At 33.6% G+C, this 22,919-nt stretch overlaps 1 protein-coding gene across 1 annotated transcript in view; it reads left to right on the top strand.

Annotated features, from left to right (window-relative positions):
* The first annotated feature begins 3,640 nt into the window (after positions 1-3,640).
* The window catches only part of LOC128988349 (zwei Ig domain protein zig-8-like), a 37,676-nt gene continuing 18,397 nt past the window's right edge, over positions 3,641-22,919 (top strand). The window contains exon 1 of the mRNA XM_054409561.1: positions 3,641-3,719. The gene's annotated coding sequence lies outside the window, so the exon portion shown is untranslated. The remainder of the gene's footprint in view (positions 3,720-22,919) is intronic.

Here is a 22,919-nt window from a genome sequence, read left to right as displayed (position 1 = left end):
CGTGATAAGAAGTGCTGTTTGATTGTTATTACAGAGTATTTTTTTATTCTACCATACCTTTTTGTAGTGAACTATATTCTTCATGCAGGTAAAATAATAAAATTTTTTATTATTGATTCGATATAAACAAAAAGAATAAAAACATTGCTTGGTTTGTTCACCATATGGAATACATACCGGCTTTGTATGAAAATTAGAATTTCTGTTGATAAGAAAACTATTGTTTTTTACTTACAAATCAATCAAATAATAATACTGGGGGCTTAACATCTTAAAGGAATCCTACGCTCAAAAAGAGATTTTGCGGCAACTAGAACACCATTTGCCGTGATTGTGCCTGCCTCAAGATGGCTTAGAAAGTACTTAAGATAATGTTACAGTTTCTGCTTTCAACTCACCGAGTAGAAATTATGTGGTTTGCGTTCATTTTATTGGAAGTACCAAGTTGTGAATCTCTAAAACAATGCAATACCTCGAAATGCCATTTACATTTTGTACTCATCATTGTGTTGCTTATAAAACGATTCTTATTATTGTGCAGTATTTGTATTGTATTGTTCTATATTTAGCAAAATTCGCATTTAACACACTACTAGGTGCTGTGTTTAAAATTAAAAAAAAAAACTTTTCGGATGCTTAAAATCATCGAAACTCATGTCGATGTAAGAAGAAGCTACTAGGGGTCAGAAAGGTATTTTGCAGACGATGCATGCACTAAAAACATCGTAAGTTGTGAGAAATCTTGATGTTAAAGGTGATATAGCATTAGTACAAGTATGTCTCATTGTATATTAATTTCATTTGACTTAAATTATGTTTTCAAATGTACAAAAAAAAAGTTTTTAAAGAATAAGTTACATAGTAATTCGTGAATTATTTTATGGACCCTTACGTATCAGTTTCTTTGCCCCTTTTAGCCAGGTCATGTTGAAGTAAGCTACATATTGTTTATTTCTTTTAAATAACAATTTATCGAAGCTTGTAGATGTAAGAAAACTAATATCAATTTCTCAAAAATAGTACCTAGACAACCCATGAATGGAATTAAGTAAAAAGTTAAAATTTATAGGACTAAGCTAATTATATAATTACACAATAACAAGTCCATTGTAGAGTTGAAAGCGTATTGTGTTATTAGTTTGACATAAAACAATAACAGTTTTCGTTATAACCCGTTAATTAGTTGCCTAATAAGCTTCAAGAACTTCAACAACAGTGTAATTGAGCTTGGGTTTGTTTTGTTGGGTGTATTTACAAAATAAATTTTATAATTCCTTTGTTTCTAAAATGTATGTTTTTATAAACATATCATCAATGTTAAAAATAAAAAAAAATCATTTAACACTATACTACATACAACAAAGTTTTGGTGGATAACTTAGATTGTATACAATATATATTTACCATGGTCCATGTGTGCAGCTTGGAAAGGCTTAACTAAAGTCAGCAGTGCGAATGTTTAAGCTGCTATGATGTATGGTCATCCTCCGTATACATTTTGTTGTGATACGTTGTTATATAATAGTTAACTTCAATATTATTATCAATAGACAATTTTAGACATAATGATAAAATATGGTGACAGTCAAGCATAATTTTAGTTTTAAGCTCATTAAAGTAACCGGCTTAAAATCTTGGACAAAATATTGTCCATTTTATAATTTTACTAGTATGTATATGATAGAACATGCATTACCTAGAGACTTGCCTCATGGACATAGACGACTGGGCATTGGGTCCCAGTGACATTCCTTTATCCAGGATGGAGGGGTGTTTAGCTCTAGGAGAGATGGAAGTGCATCATAATCTCTAACCTACCTGTGTCTGTGGTTCTTTGGGCTTCGGCCTGCTTGTTGTGTGCGACCAGCATTCAGTGGGCAAATCCTCGACTTTGGAAGTAATCTTTCCTGGAGGTGAAAACGGGCAAGTACCCGTAGCTCACGGGGACACTCAAGGGCAACGTAACTTTCCGCAGTGTGAGGGCAACGGTTTGTAGGCACTTATGCAAACCAATCCCTGTCTCTGAGTACGGACGGTATGGTTATCTTGAGTGTGGGGGGTTCTTCCCGGAACCTCAATTGAGTCAAGGGTGTCGCCACCTCTGGTGGATAGGTTCATCCGGGTGGGTCCCACTTCTATACCTGCCTCCTTTTGGGAAACCCTGATGGCCTGGCAGTGATGTTGGGTCTGACGGGCAAACGAAGTAGATCGGGTGCTGGGTCCGAGCCCGCCAGGGGTATCTGGGGATCTATCGCTCTGGTTATCTCTGGTTTCCCAGCAATGGGTAAGGCCTCGATCGGGTAGTGGTGTAAATGGGAGGTTGGGGTTCCCCCCGTCAGCGTGCTGACGGTCCCCTTCCTCCTGGCTATTGATGGCGGGTTCTGCCTGTCAGGGATTAGATAGGTCCCGAGTGTTGCTTGCACTAAATGCGTCGGGGCGCTCTACCATGGACCTCTAGGTCCTGACCTAGTGGAACCCAGGTGGAGTGACGCTTAAACAAGCAGCCGGAATCCCTGGTTAGGATTGAGGGGCAACCCTCCTTCCGAAGGGCCTGCTTCGGCAGCCGGCGAGCCTGATGACCTTAAGTCATCCGCCCATGATGTGCTAAAGGTTGATGCGTAAGCTTCGGCCTACATCATGGGGCCCGGGTATGTCCTAAAGGATAGGTACCGGGTATGCAGTCAGGGGGCTTCGGCTCTCATGACAAATAATGTAATGTAAAAAATGTAATAGCAAAATTGTCTTTGAATAGTGCAACTATAATTCTCGTAATTATAAAATCTTAAACCTGTTTTGATATGTGTTTTATATTTGTGACGTTTGAGTAATTATTCTGAATAATACACTTAAATTCTAGGACAGATTTTCCTATTTGTATTTTAATATTTGGTTGCAAAACCACAGGACAAACAATGGTTTAGAAATATAGTATTACGTTATAGTTATTTGTGCAACTAGTGAGCAAAGTGAGCAATTGACTTACTCGAGAGAAATACATACTCACGAGCCGTAGGCGAGTGAGGAATGGTTTCTCGAGTGAGGCAATTGCACTTTGAACTCGAGTTGCACATTATATTTTTTCTACAGATACCAGAAAACAAATAAATTGGTAAAGAAACGTAACATATTTTTACACAGAAATGAACTTTTAATATGACATTTAATGATACAACAGTACAACAGCTGACCAGCTGATTTACAGCCAGTGCTGCCAACGTATTTCGCGCACATACGACCTTGTCTGCATGTTACGCGCTCATTATTTCGTGCCTTCACGTTGCAAATCTGGAGTGAGACAAAGTAATTAGAGTGAGACAATGTTAACATTGTTAACATTGTCTCACTGGTGAGCGAATTGGCCACTTTGCTTTCTCAAATCAGTGAGAAAACATGTACATTGTTAAGTAACTGTAGGAAAAAATATTTTTTTATGAATACACAAATACTAACGGAGCAACCCTTAAACTTATCTCCAGCTATATGAGGTTGATAAATATACAAGGGGGTAGTTTTAATGTTTAATTCTAGTATACATGGTCAAAGATACCATACAACTTGTTATTATGGATGGTTCCGAGACCTGACGAAGTTAACCGATGTTATCCGAGGCCCGCCGAGGTTCAGACGGCTTCAGTTGTGTCTCAGCTCGCGTTCAAGCAACATCCATGTTGTGTGTGGGGTTTAAACACTCGTCACAAAACTTATCACGATCTTACTATGTAGGTAAGAACTAGTTGTAGTTTTGTTGAATGTACACAGTTTATTCCTTTAAGTGAATCTGCAATGCACCAAGACTGTGTTAAATACTAATCAATAAACATATTAATTGTGGTTTATTGATTATTTACGATTGGCAACACACTGTTATTGATGATGCTAATCGAAAGTGAATATATTGTAGGTTGTTGGTAATTATGAAAGTTAAAAGCCCACCAAGATATTACTGGAAAAAAGTTCTTTGGTATTCGTTTACAATTTTAAAGTTATTTTGAAATTAAGATTTAATAATTTTTATTTGCGGTTATTAATTAGCCTATTTGTTAAACTTAAATACTTCCAATTACCATTAATTTATTTTATATTATTTCCTACAAATAAAATTGACATTAAGCTCAGTCAAATGCTACAGTTTTTAAAACTTTTCTAAATCGATAAATATTGTATGCATTTGTCGTAATAGTTTTTTTTGTGTTATTTGATCATTATTTGCACTCAAATTACTGGAGTTATTGGATGTTCATTAAACTCGACTAACAGTTCTGAAAAATCTTAAATAATCAAACCATATTTTATTGTTTCCGTTAGACATGGGTGATTAATCAATGATGTCATCTAACAAAAGAACTTTTTAGATAGTAACTAGGCCAGAATTTTTACCGTTCCCTTAAAAAGACAAATTATAATAATGTAGGAACAAAAGTAAGGGATAAAATACCAATTTATTTTGTCAATTTAGATCTCATTGGTATTACTACTTATCTACCAACAATTTCAACATCAATTTACTCTCGGTGACCATAACTCCGTTTTTCTTGAGCTGCGTGACTAACAATATACAGGGTGACAGTTAAGTCTTAGGACAATTTTATGAATTTAAAAAAAAAGAGATATCACAACAAAATTTGGCATAGTGGTAATAGTAAGCTTTTTTTGTGTACATGGTGATCAGATGTCACATATGGGAGCGGCCCATAGGGAATAAGTTCAAAATTTTAAAGATAAGCATATATGTTGAAATGTACATCAAATTGAGGTCTTATTATCAATGCTGCAAACCGGACCTCATGGCATGGACAACTGAGTCAAAAATGTCAGCCATTCAAAGATTTCTTGAATCTGCCATTTTGAATCTTTAAACGGCTGCCACCTTTTCATCGTTAATTTGGGCTCAAATTTGTTGCATTGCATTTACTACTAAAGGACTTTAATTGTGTGTGTATATCGGCCTATGCTTACGTTAATGGTTTTCCCCCTCTTATAGGGACCTCCACCCCCTACGCATTGCAAGTTAATTAATCCTTGAACAGCTGTAATTGTTGACTCGATTGTCCTTTTGAGGTCCGGGTTGCTTCATTGTTTTTAGTTAAACAAGACATTTAATGTGATGTACATACCAATCTATAACCTTTAACCTTTAAAATTTACAACTTACTCCCTTTGGGTTCTACCCCATAGCTGACATCCGGTCACCATATACACAAAAAGTAGCCTACTTTTAACAGAAATGATATGCCAAATTTGATTGTGATATCACTGTTAAATTTATATACTTTTAAATTTATAAAGCCGTCCTAAGACATATTATTCACCATGTATAATGCACACTAATTGGACGGACAAAATCGAGTTATGAAAAATTGACTGTTTAATAATCGACAGACACATCCATAAGAGGTAACAACACAATAATAGTATATTTCGTACCTAGGGCCGAAAATGAGGGTTTGCCGGCTCGAGATGGTTTTTAAGTTCGAGACGAAGTCGGGAACTTAAAACGATCGAGAGCTGCAAAACCATTTCGGTCCGTGGTACGAACGCTATTTTTCACCACACTATAACCTATTACCACTATTAACCACAATAATAATGCACACTGATAGTCAACACAACTACAACTTTAAGGTTATGTGAAGAAATGAATTGAGAAATCAGCAACATTAATAATAAATAGTTGCTAGGCAACGGTGACAATAAAACAATTATATTGCAATGCTATGGATACCGATCGTGTATTAAATATGCATTAATGTTTTAAGAAAGTTAAGCGGACAGCTGATTTTGCGGCCCTAGGGATGTAAAAACATGCTCGGTCCCCAAATTACGATGGCAGCTGGCATGGCCAGCAAAACGTAACTTTCAGCCACCAATTAACGTTTGTAAAACAGCTAAAAACATCATAGTGTGGTGAAAACATATGTTCCTCCAACCCATTGACTCTAATTCTCTCTAGGTAATACTAGTAAAAAGTTATACGAATACTTCTCAATCAAACCTTGGCAAAATATCTGAGGCAACTTATAATCTTTGCTCGGCTGGTTTGTCAATGTAGCTTTACAACAAATGTAAAGTGTGCTGGTATAAACTATAAAGCTTTTCTTCTGCACCTCTAACACGTTACTGAGTAAAACTCTAAGAATTTAATCATCACAAACGATAAAATTAATAAATCCTAAACAAAATGTGAGAGTTTTATAAACATCACTCTGTGGTGTTACAAACGCTTAAAACCGGATTCAAACGTCACAACATCGATGAGGATGTCTGCTTTTCGAATCGATAGTCAATTAGTCAATTGGGGCTCGGCTGGCCTAATGGGTAATGGTTAAATCCAGCCAATCACCGCCCGACTATCACCTGTGTCAACTGTAGTTGATTTCGTCACTGTGCTTGATTGATGAAGGAGATGTGTACATTTTAGATCATTTATTGGATTTATGGGGAAAGTCTTATCTTAAAATAACATTTATTGTTGGATAGGACTTTGTTACATTAGGTGTGACTTGTTGGGTGAAATATAAAATTTTCGTTTGACTATATCCTTTAATTTCCTATTTGAAACGTGGATACAAAGTCCAATCTTGATGAATGTAGTGTTTTATAGATTTTTTAGAGGATCATTGATGGTACTACAATCTTGATCAAACGATGTCGTATTGTAACGACTAGAATAAAAACGGGTACTCACGTAAAAACCCAAGAAACTCAGCACAGGTAAAATGTTAATAAAGGTATGGCTCAATAATCTTTTGACAATGTCTAGAAGAAATGTTGATTTTTACGTAGCAAAATTGTCTATGGCGTACGTTGTTTAGGGTTTGTACTAACGATAAAGGGTGTTTTGGATATTTATCTTCATACAGTTGAGAAATAAAAGTATTTGAAATACTTTTATGCTGGGTTAAGAGAATATTTTATTAGCTTACTGTAGACGGAGATACCTATTGGGCGGGGAATTTACCCTACACTGTCTTACCACTAAGTTAGTCAGTTTATTATATCAACACCGTAGTTTATTCAACCTCATATGTTACAAAAAATCACATCTGTTTCCAATCACAATCTGTCATAAGAATCCATGGTCACAATTTAAATAATGGATAATTATAGATTAAAGGGACAACAAGTGATTGCCAACTTGGGATAATACTGGAAGTGCAATATCTCCCAATGATGCCTGACGATATATGTATTGGATAGCATAACACGCCGTAACAATCCATTCAAATTACCTTCCGGGGAAAGTAGTTTGACAGCCCGGAACCTCCTTTGATAACCCTTTGGAGACTGAAGCTTCCTCTCAAAACGATATGTCTTACGTTAGTCTTTGCAAAAACAAAGCGAGCCTTTTCAAACCAGCGTCCTGTACCCGACCTGGAATTGTGGTTAAGTGAAATAAATAATCTACGAAAACAGGAAACGCTCTTAAATCACTTTCAGTCAAACAGAAAGGTGAATTTATTAGAGGTAAATTGTACATTATTGATGCTGCTGGTGTGTTGGACTGAGATATTTACTGTAAGATGTTTATCTAATTCTGAGGTTACCTAGTAAATTATTGGCCTTCGGTGGCTTTTCTGTCGGACTTTACAGGCTTCATTTTATTAGCGATACAACCAAATATATATCTTCAGTTGTTTAAGGCCTTAATTTTAATCAATTGAAGGTACAATTTTAACTGAAGCAAGAATTGTTGGCCCTACTAAAGGATTTTCAAATGTTAATGATCTTTTTTATTTTCTAAAGAAGTCATACGAATCATAAACTGACAGTTGGCTTTTATAGGCAAGTTCTAAGTCCATTTACAAAATGTTAGTAATATATTTGAAACTTTTGATTTTTTTATTTTTTTCTATTCCCACACAATCTTACATAATTTATTAAGTTAATAATAATCGTGCTTGCTGTATCATATATGCAAATGCCTCCCATTTTTAACTAACCCACCACAATTACTGTCATTAAATGAAGGAACTCCAATAATACTAATGCGAAACTTAAATCCACCCAAGCTGTGCAACGGAACCAGACTGACGATTAATCAAATTACATCAAACTTGATCGTAGCAACAATCATCAGTGGTGAGTTCATGGGAGAATTTAGTCTTCCCAAGAATACCGATGATTTCATCTGAATTACCCTTTAAATTCAAGCTACTACAATTATTTCCTTTGTGTCTTGCTTTCGCAACAATTAATAAGTCACAAGGGCAATCCCTGACTATCGCCGGTTTAAATTTAGAATATGAATGCGTTTCACATAGACAGCTGTATTTTGGGTGCTCATGTGTTGGTACGCCTAAAAACTTATATACAAAATATAAGTTTTTAGGCGTACCAACACGTTGTATACACCTAATGCAAAAACAAAAACATTGTTTATCCACTGGCATTAAAGTAAAACTAATATTCTAGTTTTTGGTATTAATATTTATTTTTTATCGTTAACAACAAATTACCATTTAAAAATAATAGTTGTTAAGCGCAACAACGCGCGCTGGGTAGCTGCTAGTATACTATTGTACTGTATGTGTATACGTTTACAAATTCCACCAAAATGGATCAGTAAATGCTGTAACGATGCGCGCGCCGTTACATCTGTACAATGCAATATCGCTACACCTTTCGTTTTGCATCACAGTTAAAACAGGCGCTCTTACATTTCTAATCTTTTTGGGAATAAATAACCAGAGCAGTACAGTAGACCTTCGTATAGAAGGCCTAAAAAGCAATTACAAGCAATTTTTTTTCATTAATAAACTTTTATCCCATTTCAAATAGGTTGACTTAATGAATTCCTAAAATTATACAAACATTACATGCATCTTTTGTTATAAACTCAATTGGTTTTTAACTTGACCTTAATGCATTCTGTGACTCTTGTAACAACGAAGTTTCTTAAGCGCTGGAACGAATTCACTAAAACATTGCCTACCAAAGGAATGTCCATAAAATTTTAGTTTTCCAGGTCTTTCCCATAAACCCCACACACACGTTGTTTTGCTTTGGTATCCATTCTCATACAGTTTAGTTACTATTTAAGTGCTTTAAATGGATTTACACATTTAGTCACAGGTCCATTGAAGTTAAAAACTGTATTACTAAAACGTTCTGCAAAGGTACATTTTCTATATACATTTATCAGTAGATATCTTACGTATTGCATATTTCTTCCTGGTCGAGTGTTGAAGGTTTATCGAGTGTAGAAAATGCACTTTGCACTCGTGTTACACATTATACAGTTAATATGAATCATATAAATAATTAGTATTTTAAACATTATACAACACCTTTTTAGGTTAGGTTAAATCCAAGCGTTGAACGAAATGGGAAACACTACAACAGCTGATTGTAATTGTAATATCTTTAAGTGTTGCCAACCTATTTCCAAGCGTACACGGACTACGTGCATAATGAAAGCATACTTTTTTGTGTTGTTTGGTTGGGATACTGTTGTGCGACAAAGAAAACCCGTACGACAATGCAACAACTTTGCGACAAAAGTAAGACTTGGTTGAAACCCCGACATATTCGTCAAAAATCTGTTATTTTCTCAGCGCAATTTGTCAGAGGTACGTGAACTACTTCTATTATAGTCAAAGTAGTAAGTAAGCAGCCCCTGTTTTGGTGGTAGCGGGTATAAACTACATCCATTTGTATCATTTGTGTATGGTATAATGATGTTAAAATAAATACAAAATTGTTAGTCATTCATGAGTTGATAAGACCAAATATAGAGATTGACCAGAGAATCTAATTTCATCTTGTTAAACTCGATCATCTAGAAGTTTGGCAGAACTAATTATGATTAATCTGATTGGTCGTTAGGTTCGCTTGTTCTATGAAACACTTAGGTGTTCTTATGTTATTTGTGATCGGTTTAAAAGACAGTTAGGACGGTAATAGTAAAAGACGGTTTAAGTTTTGTTAATAATCTTCGATATAATTGTAAGTTATAGCATCGGCTGCACTTTAGTTTACGTCCTACACTCATTCAAATGAAAAATATCGATATATATACATTATTTAATTGTAGATCAGCACAATGTCGGTGGCTTACATTAACTTCGACGATTTTGATTTAAAAACTGGCGAAAACTTCAACATGGGGATGGGAAGTCCGGTTGTATCAATAGTAAAAAATTGAATTGAAGAATTCGAAAAAATCAAATTTAGTTTTTTTGGTTGTGTAATACAGTAGATAATTATGAAAATAGGTTGGATAGAAGAGCCAAACGATCTCAAAAAGAAAAATAAACAAATTTAAGTCTCTTAAGAAAGTACAGGGAGGAAGTTGCTTTTGTGCATAACTCGAAATATTCGTCAGATAAAAGAGTGCGGATGCTTGATGGCAAATCTGACAGTGAACACCTTTAATTTAAGACCAAAATTATGAAAATTGCTTGGGTAGAAAAACCGAACTGACTCGGAAGAGAAAACCCAACATATATATATATACATTGGTGCAGCTGGTCCATATACATGGAATGTCTCCTTTTGTATAGTAAAGTCAATGTTTTACGTTGTCAAGGATTTAGATTTTTAATTAATAATAATTGCGATATAAATATTAAATATTTGCTGATATAAAAACTAAAATATTTAAATTTAATATTTTGAATTTTGTCCCTAAAGAAACGTTTGTTCGCAAATATATAGAAGTATTGACATATTGCAACACATAGACATTGCGAATGCCTTGCTTTCGAAACTAATGCTTACGAATGTGGTTACTCTGTGAGGAGACTAAAGTCAAGGCCCGCTTTGGACCAAACGTACAGTAGTTGACTACCTCATCAAGCCACATAATCCTTTGGAAGGATATGCATTACCATATCAATCCTGCTGTACGGCTTTGCATCACCAATACCACTCCTGATTTGAGGTCTACAAACCCTTAACCGAATGTTCATATGTTTTACTCTAGCAGTAACTAAGAATTTTGTAACACTTTTAGTTTATCCAGCAATTAATGCAACCTGATTATGATAATGGGGTACTTTTTTTACAAGATAATTAAGCTATCGTAGATTATATTTTGATGATAATTATCAATCGTTACAAATAAATTAAATTTCAAGTGAATGAGAAATTACCCACAGTAGAATCTAACAGTAACAGTGTACAAAGAGGGAATTGAAATAAAACTTAAAGTTTGTATGCCTACAAATGTCATCATATGTCGACCGGTCGAGTCGATATTAATCTAATCATGCGTACTGAAACATGTGTAATACTTGCAATTTCAAGAAATTTCTATGTTTATTTCTGTGCGTGTGTGTGTGTGGGTGTGTGTGTGTGTGTGTGTGTGTAAATAATCCATAAACTGTGAATAGTCAACAAACATCGTTCAATGTGATATTTTTAATACAAGAATGATGCTGAAGATGAGCTGTTAGTAGCTCGAAACATGTGACATGAACTAACTGCATTTGACATATTCAGGCAAAAGTAAGTAAAATCTTACCGATGGTAAAAATATAAAAGGTGTCAAGGCTGATTAATTCAAACAAAAATTAAAAGTAGGTTTATCAGTAAATCCTTAACCATTCTATGGATTTCCGTTTAAGGAGATCTTTAATACAGAGACAGTCCTTTTTCCTAATCAAGCACTAGTTTTGCTTAAAATATAGACCTGTAGCGTAATATAATAACCTAAAGATGGGCTTCTGCCGGGCCGAAGGGTTTTTACATATCCTTTTTTACATAGGTTTTTAAATAGGTAATTGACATTGAGGATTAGAATACGCACTGATAGTAATATAATTAACTTTACATTTGGTGCATTGTTAATACAGTACATCTATCTATATAAATAAAATTAGAATTTTGTCTGTACATTGCTCAGAATCATAAACTTTTAGGTTATTTTTACGTTTTATACATTGGAGAAACCGAAACAAGTCTCATCTAAATTTCTGTCTGTCTTCCTGTCTGTTACGACCCAAGAGCCATTTTACGTGGCCTACTCCTCAAAAACGAGAGTACCTATCAAGTTCCAAATCATTTTAATGTATTCACTGGATTGGCGAGATTGTCTTTAGACATTAAAATATGGCGTCACCACTTTGTAAATAAAATGACGGACGTTTAAAAACCCAATTTTGTGCGATTTTTTGTAAAGTTTTCTCCCAATGTTTAGCACATATTCTTCTATGAAATAACGAACAGCTGTTCAAATCAAGATTATTTTTCTTCTAGCTGTCACTGATATGTTTACATTGAATGTTGTTTACAAATATTGTTAATACATTTGTTCTTGTTGTTCAAACAATACTATTGCGATGCAATCTTTTAATTACAAAGGTTTCACATGCATTCAATAAACCTGAAAATTCATAAAAGTAGAACCCTCAAAAGGAAACTTGTTAAGTATTAAAACTATAACTTCTGAAAAATAATTGGTTAAAAATCAACATTGGTGATTAATTTTTTTGAACTTAAATTCAATTCAATTTTAGTTATTAGATCAAATATTCAGGACAAGCTTTCCATGAACTTACGCTCTGCGTCTGAGCTGTCTGCCTTTTAAGAAGATTACTTACATTATAGGCTCCTGAAATTGACATCTAATCTTTTGAAATTGCTTTTTCAATATTGACCAGGGATTTTGTAATATTATTAATAAGTCATCTAAAAGCTAGAGGTTAAAAATAACTGTTTATGAGGTATACAAGACGTATTTGTGTGACCAGAGTTGCATTTATATTGGACATCATATACAAAATATACAAATCAAAGCCTTTTAAATTTATTATTGCACGTTGTAACAGTTTGCACTTAAATCTTTTTCCGAATCAACCCCTCGATGGATGTTTACAATTCTCCTGTGGGAATAAAATAGTTTTGAGAGGAACGGAAATGCCAAAGCCACTACTTTTATTTTATTTTAAATTTTTTAGAAATTTATTTAAAAAAATTTTAAATGTTAGCAGCAGTGGCTAACATTTAAAATTTGATTTAATGCAAAATAGTTTGACTTAGTTAGCATAGTTTAATAATCCACTCGTAGATTGTGTTGATTTGTTTTTGTTCGTACTGTATCTCTTAATTTTAATACTTTAATCGATCAGCAGTTACGGGAAAGATTCTTTGTGTAAACTGTCATTGATATGTTTACGTTACAAATTATGTACAAAAATACCGATCGTCGGTATTGCAAATTTTGTAACCTATAATTTTACCTAATATTCGCGAGTTTTTTCTTACCGTGACCGGGTTGCATTTTCAGGAAATGTGTCTTTTTAAACTATGCATCCCAAACGCTTGTGTTTAATCAAGTTTGGCGTGAATACCAGGTTTATGGTGAGAAAAATCTTTAAAAAATCTCTTCCAACACACTGTTGTTTACTTCTAGCGAATTTTCCATATAGGGAATAAGCTATTACCGTAGGTCTTGGATGAAGTGGAAACACCAAGTAATGAAATACATCTCCAGACTAGGCTCTACAATTAAACCATGTGAGGAACACAACATTATACTATCGATATGTTGTATTGATGACAAGAAACAAACACATATTAAATACAATGAAACAAACATCAAACTAACTTATTTTCCTATTACTTTATTTGATCTTAGTATACCAGTAATATCACGAATTCAAAGAAAGAAGATTTTGCCAAGAAACCGTTCAGACTTGGTACATAAAACCCAGTCAGATACTTATGAAGATTCAATTAAAAGTTGGCATCTCATCTCGCCTTCTTTGCGATAACAGTCAAACATCTTTTTCAGATGTTCTCTGTGATAAGTTTGGCCCCACTTAACTCAATCACTTTTATAACTCATCTATTCCAAGTTTGACTCACTTGTTTATGCATTAACTTGCAGAAAGTTTGTGCTCTGTAGTTAATGAACAGAACTACGAGAACGTATAAGAATATGCTTCTGATGATCACAGACAGAGAAAACTCGAGTAAACCGCATTGTACAGGACTTGAGGAACTACCACTTTTAGGGAACTTATATTGAGCACAATGGGTGTAATGATTATTGATTATTACACATTTTCTTACAGTTTGCTACTCAAATTATTCTTTAACTTCTACTCAGAAATAGTATAAGTTAACTTTAACTTTATACACTACTATAGTTTGTATAGTAATGGTTTTATAGAAATAGCTATAATGTTTAAAGAATTTGGATTAAATAGGTTTAACTATCACTTTATTGAATTACAAGATGCAGTTGGTTTAGTTTAAACGCAGGATTTTTGTCCTGAAGACTTTGGTTCAATCCTTCCTACTACTAATACCTTTTAGCTTTGTGCCAACGCTAAGATCTGACCTCTTTTGGTGGTTTGGAGCTCGCTTTAATATATTGATCAAGCTATTCAATAATTAAGTGGTTGCCTCTGAGTGGAGGAGAAACTTCTTTGCGTTTGAGGACTCTCCTCCGTTAAAATATGTATTGCCGGAGTTTCAGTAAAACAAAATAACCATACACGTATTTATACTACAAACTAACGACGATCCTTTTCCATAATCAGAGGTATCTTTTTCACATTTTAGTAGCTCAAGTTTTTGTTATGAAATGCATGGTAGTTTTTGAGTCGTTTAAGTATTTTAAATAACACAATCAATAAGATGAGCTAAGATTGAATTGTTCTTAAACCATAATTTACAAAATAAATCTGTTAGATTTCTTTAATAAATTGAATAATTGGATAAATTCAACGTTAGACTGAGATTAAAATATTTCTAAAAAACATGTTCACCCACTGAGCTACACTTAATTCATTGAAGTCAATTCCTAATTTCAGAATAAACATGACAACTACATCTAACCACCCAGTGGCCAATCGTCACTGGGAGGTAAAAGGCGACGACGGGGTGGATTAAAGTCACATAACAACATGACTAGGGCTTTATCTGTGCCCTTACAATCATAAAATGCCACTGGCGTGAAATTAAGGGAATATAATTATAAACTATAGTACATAACATTAAATATAAAAAATTCTGACAAAATATTCCTTGTCCACCTGTCCTTACATACATTCTCTACACTTCGGCCCGAAATCCTCTGATGTAGCCTGAGGTCCAACTCTCTTCCTGCTCACTAGTAACTCTTCGTCCCAAAAATACTTTACAGGTCTTCTCTATCTATTTGGGAGGATAGTAAAAAACTAACACTTTAAAACTAAGACTCTCCACAAACTGCATTAGGTTAGGTAGGGTTAAGTTAGGTTAGGTTAGGCTAGGTTACTACTGTACTAGGTTGCAAAGTATACAGGCCACGGGTCTCTTACCACCTAAACTGCTTTTCTCAATCCTGTATTTTTTTCGGGGAGAAATGCTACTCCATTAGCTTTATTTAATCAACTGTAAAAGCGAGTGGGCCTGTTTTTCTAAGAAATTTAAGTAGGGCCAAAGTATTAGTATACCAAACATTCCATTGATCAGTACAACGTATGGTTACCGTCGAGCTCTAATAACATAAATAATAAATAGTTACACGTTTTCTGAGTGAATTCGAAATATGTTACAGATTTCAAAATGGATAATATAATATGGATAGTAATACTGATACCTGAAGATTTAATTACTAACTGATAATTTTCGGCCACAAGTATGGAGATAATTGACACACCGCGGTTAATGACGTGTCAACAACACCACAAATGTGGATATCGGGACTTTTGTTACCTTTACCACAAACAAATGCCTAATTACCAGCCGCACAAAGGCATTTGGTTGTTTCAACACATTTGCTCCGGGGTTTATGGTTTCTCTATTGTCACAATGTTAACAAGTAGACTCGACATAGGCCTAACGATAGTGTCACCGAAGAAACGGAATGTACTAAAAATATTTTCCAATGCTTATCATTGAAAGAAAATTCTTCTAAATTATTTGGGGGTTTTATTAGTTTTACATTAAGCTATTTCCTATTATGAAATGTCAATTAATTCGGGAAGAATTCTTCATTCATATACAGAAAACAAATAAATCCTAATTTCTCGTAAATTATTTCTAGTTACATCTGTGAACTTATATAAAAATGTCTAAAATAAAAAAAAGCAAAATGCTCTTCATATCCTATGAGATCAACTTTCTATGGAAATCTGTATTAATTAACAGAAGAATGCGTTTGAAGAGTGATATATTAAATACGAATTGGGCCAGAATAAATAACATCAATTGTATTGAAAAGGACTATTTTGATAAACAGAATTAAGAAATATTCTAAATTCATTCAACCAGTAGCTAAAATATACAAGTAAACTATTTTGAAAATTTACCGAAAAAAATATTTATTTTTTATTGTAAAATAACGTTAACACTTATAGAATAAAATTATAAAAGTGCAGTAATGTCTGAATTCCCCATTTAGTTATATAGCACAAATCTCTCAGTAAAATTATGTTTTAGTTAAGTTGAGAGAACAAATATTATACTTTATGAGTAAATTATTTCCAATTGAAAAGAAACGCTTGTCATTAAGGTTTTAGGGGGGTTTAAGTTTTTCTGAAATGGTTGGCCTAGTTTCAAATGCTGATTGTGTCGGTAGAAAAATCCACAATAGTATCCTACTGTAGCGCATTTCGGCGCGAAAGCCTTTGTCGTGTAATCATTCTTAACTTAAGCCTACAATGGAAACTCCATATTTGCAATACAGAAACTTAATTTTATTAAATAACAGTACAAAAAGATTTATAGTAGAAAATACCCCCGCCGCAGCAAACCTGCAGGCTAAGCGAATTTCCATTTGACTGATTGGATTTACACTGAAATGTCTAGTTAAAAATATAACATTTATTCCCTATTTAAATAGAATTAGTTTCACAAGCACTTAGGTTTGCTGCATCAGGGAGGGTAAAACTGTTTTTTTTTATGTTAATAGTTAGTAAGAAATAAAAACATTTCCCAAATTTGATCAAAATATGTTCATAAACAAGCAAACTACAACAGTTTACTTGTTCTCCATAAGAATAACATGGGAATTTTAAATTTACAATTTTTTGGAATTTTCTCCGTAACCATTATGCGCATAATAACGCTTCAATATACTAAATTATTTTTTTTTTAAGCTCTACAAAATGGTTTGGAAAGAAATTGCTAAATTTAATGTTTTTTGAGTCAAAAGGGGGAAAAACCTATTTTTACCCCATAAAACCCCCCGTAAACCCCCGTTCACATGATCCGATCATGCTGGATCGCAAACTCGTTCGAATAAATGTAGGTTTACACGTTTGTACTAAATTTCATCAAAATCGGATCATTTTTGCTCGAGTTATCGTGCTAACGGACACACACATATATATATATAATATTAGAATGATATATATAAATATATACATATATAAATATATACATATATAAATATATACATATATAAATATATACATATATAAATATATACATATATAAATATATACATATATAAATATATACATATATAAATATATACATATATAAATATATATATATATGAATTTGAACGGATGGTGTTTTTGGCCTCTAGGGACCTCAAAACGAAAAAAATCGGTCCCGCGTCCAGGTCTTACCATGAGTACGGTAATAGCTTATTCCCTATATGGGAAATTCGCTAAAAAGGATTCACAATAAGAGTTTACAATGTGAGGAGTTGAATTTACTAATTAAAAGCGTTAGGCTAGTACAATATTTTAAATTAGGCTCAGGGGTTTTATTACATGGATCTTTATCTCAAGTTGGTGTGATCGGTTGGCGTTAGAATTCAATCTTGTGATTTTAGTTAAATTTGGTTTTTAAATATAAGTTAAGGACTAAAATGTTTTAATGGATATCCAAGAAAAAGGTTATACAGGAGTGATCTCGCCAATTTTGAAGTCTTGTTCTCCGGTAATGCAATAATTCTTGAGGTTAATGTTTGTAAAACAAGGACGAATCTTCTTTCATTAAATTTCATTAATTTTGTTCAAAATATATATATTTTTTAATTTTGATACTGAAATATGCCAGTTAACAATTCACATCTTCACACTAGTTCAGCTCTCTTGGATGTGAGGAAAGTTTAGGAATTGTTTCACTCCATCACATGTCAATGCTGACTTTATCACAGTAAAATTTTAGGCCACTGTTCACACATATATTATAACAACACTCATTTGCTAAAGAGCTAAATTTGAATTTTTAAACGTTTTTTTAATAAAATTATATTAAATTTGAAGCAATTTTGTTACAAAAGGTGACAAAATTATTATTTAGAAAAGCTATCACATATTTACATATAATTAGCTTATTCAAAAATGTTCTATACCTATTACATTATATTGAATCAATTACCTATTAGTCTGTTAGGACAAATATTATACATGGTTTAATAAAAGAGGTGGATTGACATTTAGATAAAATGAAAAACATATGGTAAAAATTAAATTATTCTATGGAAAAAATCAGTGAAAATATTGAATTGTTACAGTCAGATCCATATAAAAACCTTCTTGCCTGATGAGGCTGTGTCGAAAGTTCACAAACAAAACGCATGTACACATAAAACATTACTTGGACCACAAGGCGGCAGCAGATGATTATTTTTTAATTTGTCAATTAATTCTTCCGGTAACACCACGACAATAAATTGAATTCCTAAATGGTGTAATTTAATCTGAAATTATAAAAACAGCATTTTCTTATCAAAAGAAAGCATAATTTACGTTATTTTATGAATAAGGCTGGACATTTTTTTCGATTGTCGTAATTGACGAACCTTATCTAGTAAACGATGCTTTTATTCACAACTAGACTAACAGCAAACAACTATTTATCCTTCGTATTTTTCACAGTACGTCTGCACTGTTTACGACTAGCTTTGATAATTGCGTTGAAATTAAAAAAATACCCCCACCGCAGCAGCCCTGCAGACTAATCGAATTTCCATTTGCCTAATTGGATCCACACGTTTCATTAAAATTATCACATCTATTCCCTATTTAAATATGATTATTTTAACGAGTACTCTAGGTTTGCTGCAACAGGGGGGGAGGGGTAAAAAAGTTTTTTTTAATGTTAATAGTTTAGTATGAAATAAATACATTTTCCAAATGTGATCATAACCATAAACAAGCAAACAACAACAGTTTTACTTATTCTTCATATGAATAACGTGGGAATTAAATTTAAATTTTTTTAAATTTTTTTCTGTAATCATTAGGTGCAAAATAATGTTTTAATATACTAAATTATTTTTTTAAGTTCTACAAAATGGTTTGGAAAGAAATTGTTGGTTTTTATGTTCTTAGGGTCGAAAATGAGAAAACTCAATTTTTACTCCCATAAAACCTCCCATAAACCCCCGTCCCTATAGTCTGATCATGCTGGATCGCAAACTCGTTCGAATGATTAATTGTAGGTTTACAAGTTTATACAAAATTTCATCAAAATAGGATAATTTTTTCTCGAGTTATCGTGATAACGGACACACACACACACATATATATACTGTATATGAATTTGAATGGATGGTGTTCAGGTACCTCAAAACGAAAAAGAAAATCGGTCCCGGGTCCAGCTCTTACAATGAGTACTACGTTAATAGCTTATTCCCTATATGGGAAATTCGCTAAAAAGATATACAATTTTAATTTGGTCCTGCATTTTGCAGAAAAATCTCTAATTAATAGTTAGCAATAACTCGCTGAAGAGATCAATAAGTCCCTAGAGGAAAGTAAGCTTCTCTTCAATTCTTACGTCTTTGCTGCCTCCAGACATAATCCCGTGGTCTTTCAGGTTCAGTAGTAAAAGGAAACTTTCAACATTTTCGGCTGAACAAGTAAAATTGTGTTTGTTAAAAATAAATTCTCTAGTTAATGTGGTTTTAGCGAAGAATGAATTCCAAGCTGAGAAAAGCGTTCATCCATGTTTCATGAGCGAATCAATCTTAGTAAATGTTGTTTTACTAATGATCGTCCATTTGGACGAGATATGTTTTGTATTGAAAATTATTCTTATCTTGATTAGAAGGATTGGTAAATGCATTTGATGAATGGGAGTAGTAAAGAGAAGAATAGTACTTGGAATACTATTCTATCAAATAACTATTCTGTTTTCCACTAATAAAATAATCAATATCTGAAATAATGAGTAAAAATACTAATAATCCTGCTTTTGAATCGTACCTTTTGCAAAAACATAATGGTATCTTCTCGGAATTAAATGTTTATGTCAACAGTTTTATAAGCAATATGCTATTTTTCTACAGAAAAGTATTATATCTGATTGAAGTTTTGGGAACTCCCGTAACGTTTAAATTTGTTTAATATTTTTTTAAATGAATAATGAAACATTTTTAGTAGCTGTTAAATTACTGTAATTTGTGCAAGAAACAAACTTTCTATTAAATAGACACAAGAAATTGGACAGAAGTGTGTCTGAATTTAATTATGGATAAGCACAAGACTGGTTAAGTCATTTTTTAAGTTTTGTATCTATAAACATAAACATTATACAACAAAAAGGAAAATAATGTTTGCAAACTACTGTCTGTCCACTGGATCGGTAAATAAATGTTAAGCACACCGCCACGATTATACAATTTCAACGGATGATGTATTTGAATAATGTGGAAAATGAAATATTTCAAATGATTTACTACAATTATAGTGCACAATATACTGGGTTAGTAAAAAGTGTGGAGACCCCCTGTTATTTTTTTAACGGCCCATACTAGAAAAACTAAACTCGACACACCTTTATGACATGTTATGAAGTAATTTTTGGGCATAACCGTCACTTGGTGTACATCCCTAAAATGGGGAATTTTGGGAAAAAATTAAAAACTTCAAAAACAAAGACCCATCGAGTGACCCCTCATTTTGAAGGTCCTGGTAAAAGAAAACCAACAACGCAAACTAGAGGTCTCTATCTCAGTTCAGTATAAAATGGCAGCCAATTGAAATTCTCATAAGTTCCCAAACCCAAAATGGGGGATTTTGGGGGAAACTCAAAAATTTTAAATGATAAGCCCCATCGAGTGACCCCTCATTTTTAAGGTCATAATAAAAGAAAAGTAACAACGCAAACTATAGGTCTCTATCTTAACACAGTAAAATATGGCAGCTAATCTATAAGTATAAAAGAGGATGTTTGTATATATATTTGTTTGTTTGTTTGTTTGTTTGGGGGTGATAAACTCGGACACCGCTGAACCGATTGCCACGAAACTTGGTACATACGTGTAGAATGTCATGGAATAGGTTTATACACCATCAATTTCGTGATCCGTCCAATAGGCTCCGCCCCAGTGGCTCTGGAGTTTCCCATGTTAACCTTATGAGAAATGGAATTAATGAATCTTAACAGCTGTTTCAATTAAACAAGTTGGTTCTGTTCTATGATGTTCAATAGCATTAAAGTTACAAGGATTACCAACAGGGTGCAGCACTATTATTTCTTTTACATATTTATGACAACAGCTAATTTGCAACCAAAAAGGTGAGTGAGCGTAGCGAACGAGCTAACCTGAAGGCAAGTGAGCGTAGCGAACGAGCTAACCTGAAGGCAAGTGAGCGCAGCGAACGAGCTCCAACCTAAAGGTGAGTGAGCGTAGCGAACGAGCTCCAACCTAAAGGTGAGTGAGCGTAGCGAACGAACTTCAACCAGGACGTGATTGAGCCATGCGAACGAGATCATCTTGAAAATTAAGAAGTTAAACGGGGCAAAGCCCGCGGGTTACAGCTAGTTGAATATAAAATTGCAAGTTATTTCCAATTTCTAAAGATTTCAATCACCTTCCATTTTTTACTGGATTGAGATAGAGACCTCTAATTTGCGTTGTTAGTTTTCGTTTACCAGGACCTTCAAAATGAGGGGTCACTCGATGCGGCTTATCATTTAAAACTGTTGAGTTTCCCCCAAAATCCCCCATTTTGGGTTTGGTAAGCAAGTGGCTATTAGGCTTAAAAAGTACTTCATAACATGCCAAAAAGGTGTGTAGAGTTTAGTTTTCTTAGTGTGAGCCGCTACAAAATGTACAGCAGGTCTCCAGACTTGGAAAGCTGTAAGTTAAATTGAACTTCTGAGAATTTCAATTGGCTGCTATTTTTTACTGGATTGAGATAAAGACCTCTAGTTTACGATGTTGGTTTCTTTTTACCTGGACCTTCAAAATGAGGGGTCACTCGATGGGTCTTTGTATTCGAAATTTTTGAGTTTTCCCCAAAATCCCCCATTTTGGGGATGTGCACCACAAGTGACGGTTATGCCCAAAAAGTACTTCATAACATGTTATAAAGGTGTGCCGAGTTTAGTTTTTCTAGTATGGGCCGTTAAAAAAATAACAGGGGGTCTCCACACACTTTTTACTAACCCTGTATATATGGTATACATGATTACATATAGCTAGTCCTTCATGGAATTTTCTACGTATTGGCTTGGCATTATTTCGTCATTATACACCCGTTATACACACATTTTGAGTGGACATTTGGACCAATGAAGACCAAATCTGTACACTTGTACTCGATATTATTGAGCTGGCTCACAATTTCTAAATCTTTTTTACAAACCCAAGATATTTACAATGCACATTTTGGTACAACACATTTCCACGATTATGAAATCAATGATTGTTGTGATAGTCGCCACTTAGTTAAGTGGGGTTTTTAATACAAACAAAAATTCGACCTCCATGAATCGGCAAACAGAATCCATGTAGCTTTTGCATCAAGTATTCTAGAGAAAATTCTCACAAAGGTTTGGTCTTTTTGTCTTACTTGTTGGCTTTTAGAAAAACCCCTTTCAGTTTCTCTTTGTTTTATTTGATGCATCATTTATAATTAAATCACATGAAGCATCCGAACCTCATTCATTTTCAAACCATTGATACTATTATATGTAGATAGAATTATTTAACACATACAATAAAACACTACTAAGGATATTTATATTATATTTAAACCTATTTTAAAAAGACATTAACAATTGATCTATTCTTA

This window comes from Macrosteles quadrilineatus, unplaced genomic scaffold (assembly GCF_028750875.1).
Source record: "Macrosteles quadrilineatus isolate MER2022 unplaced genomic scaffold, UCM_ALF_1.0 Scaffold_3__2_contigs__length_128488019, whole genome shotgun sequence".
Lineage (NCBI taxonomy): Eukaryota > Metazoa > Arthropoda > Insecta > Hemiptera > Cicadellidae > Macrosteles > Macrosteles quadrilineatus.
The sequence above is the reverse complement of the archived record's forward strand: the minus strand, read 5'-3'. Positions and strand labels throughout refer to the sequence as shown.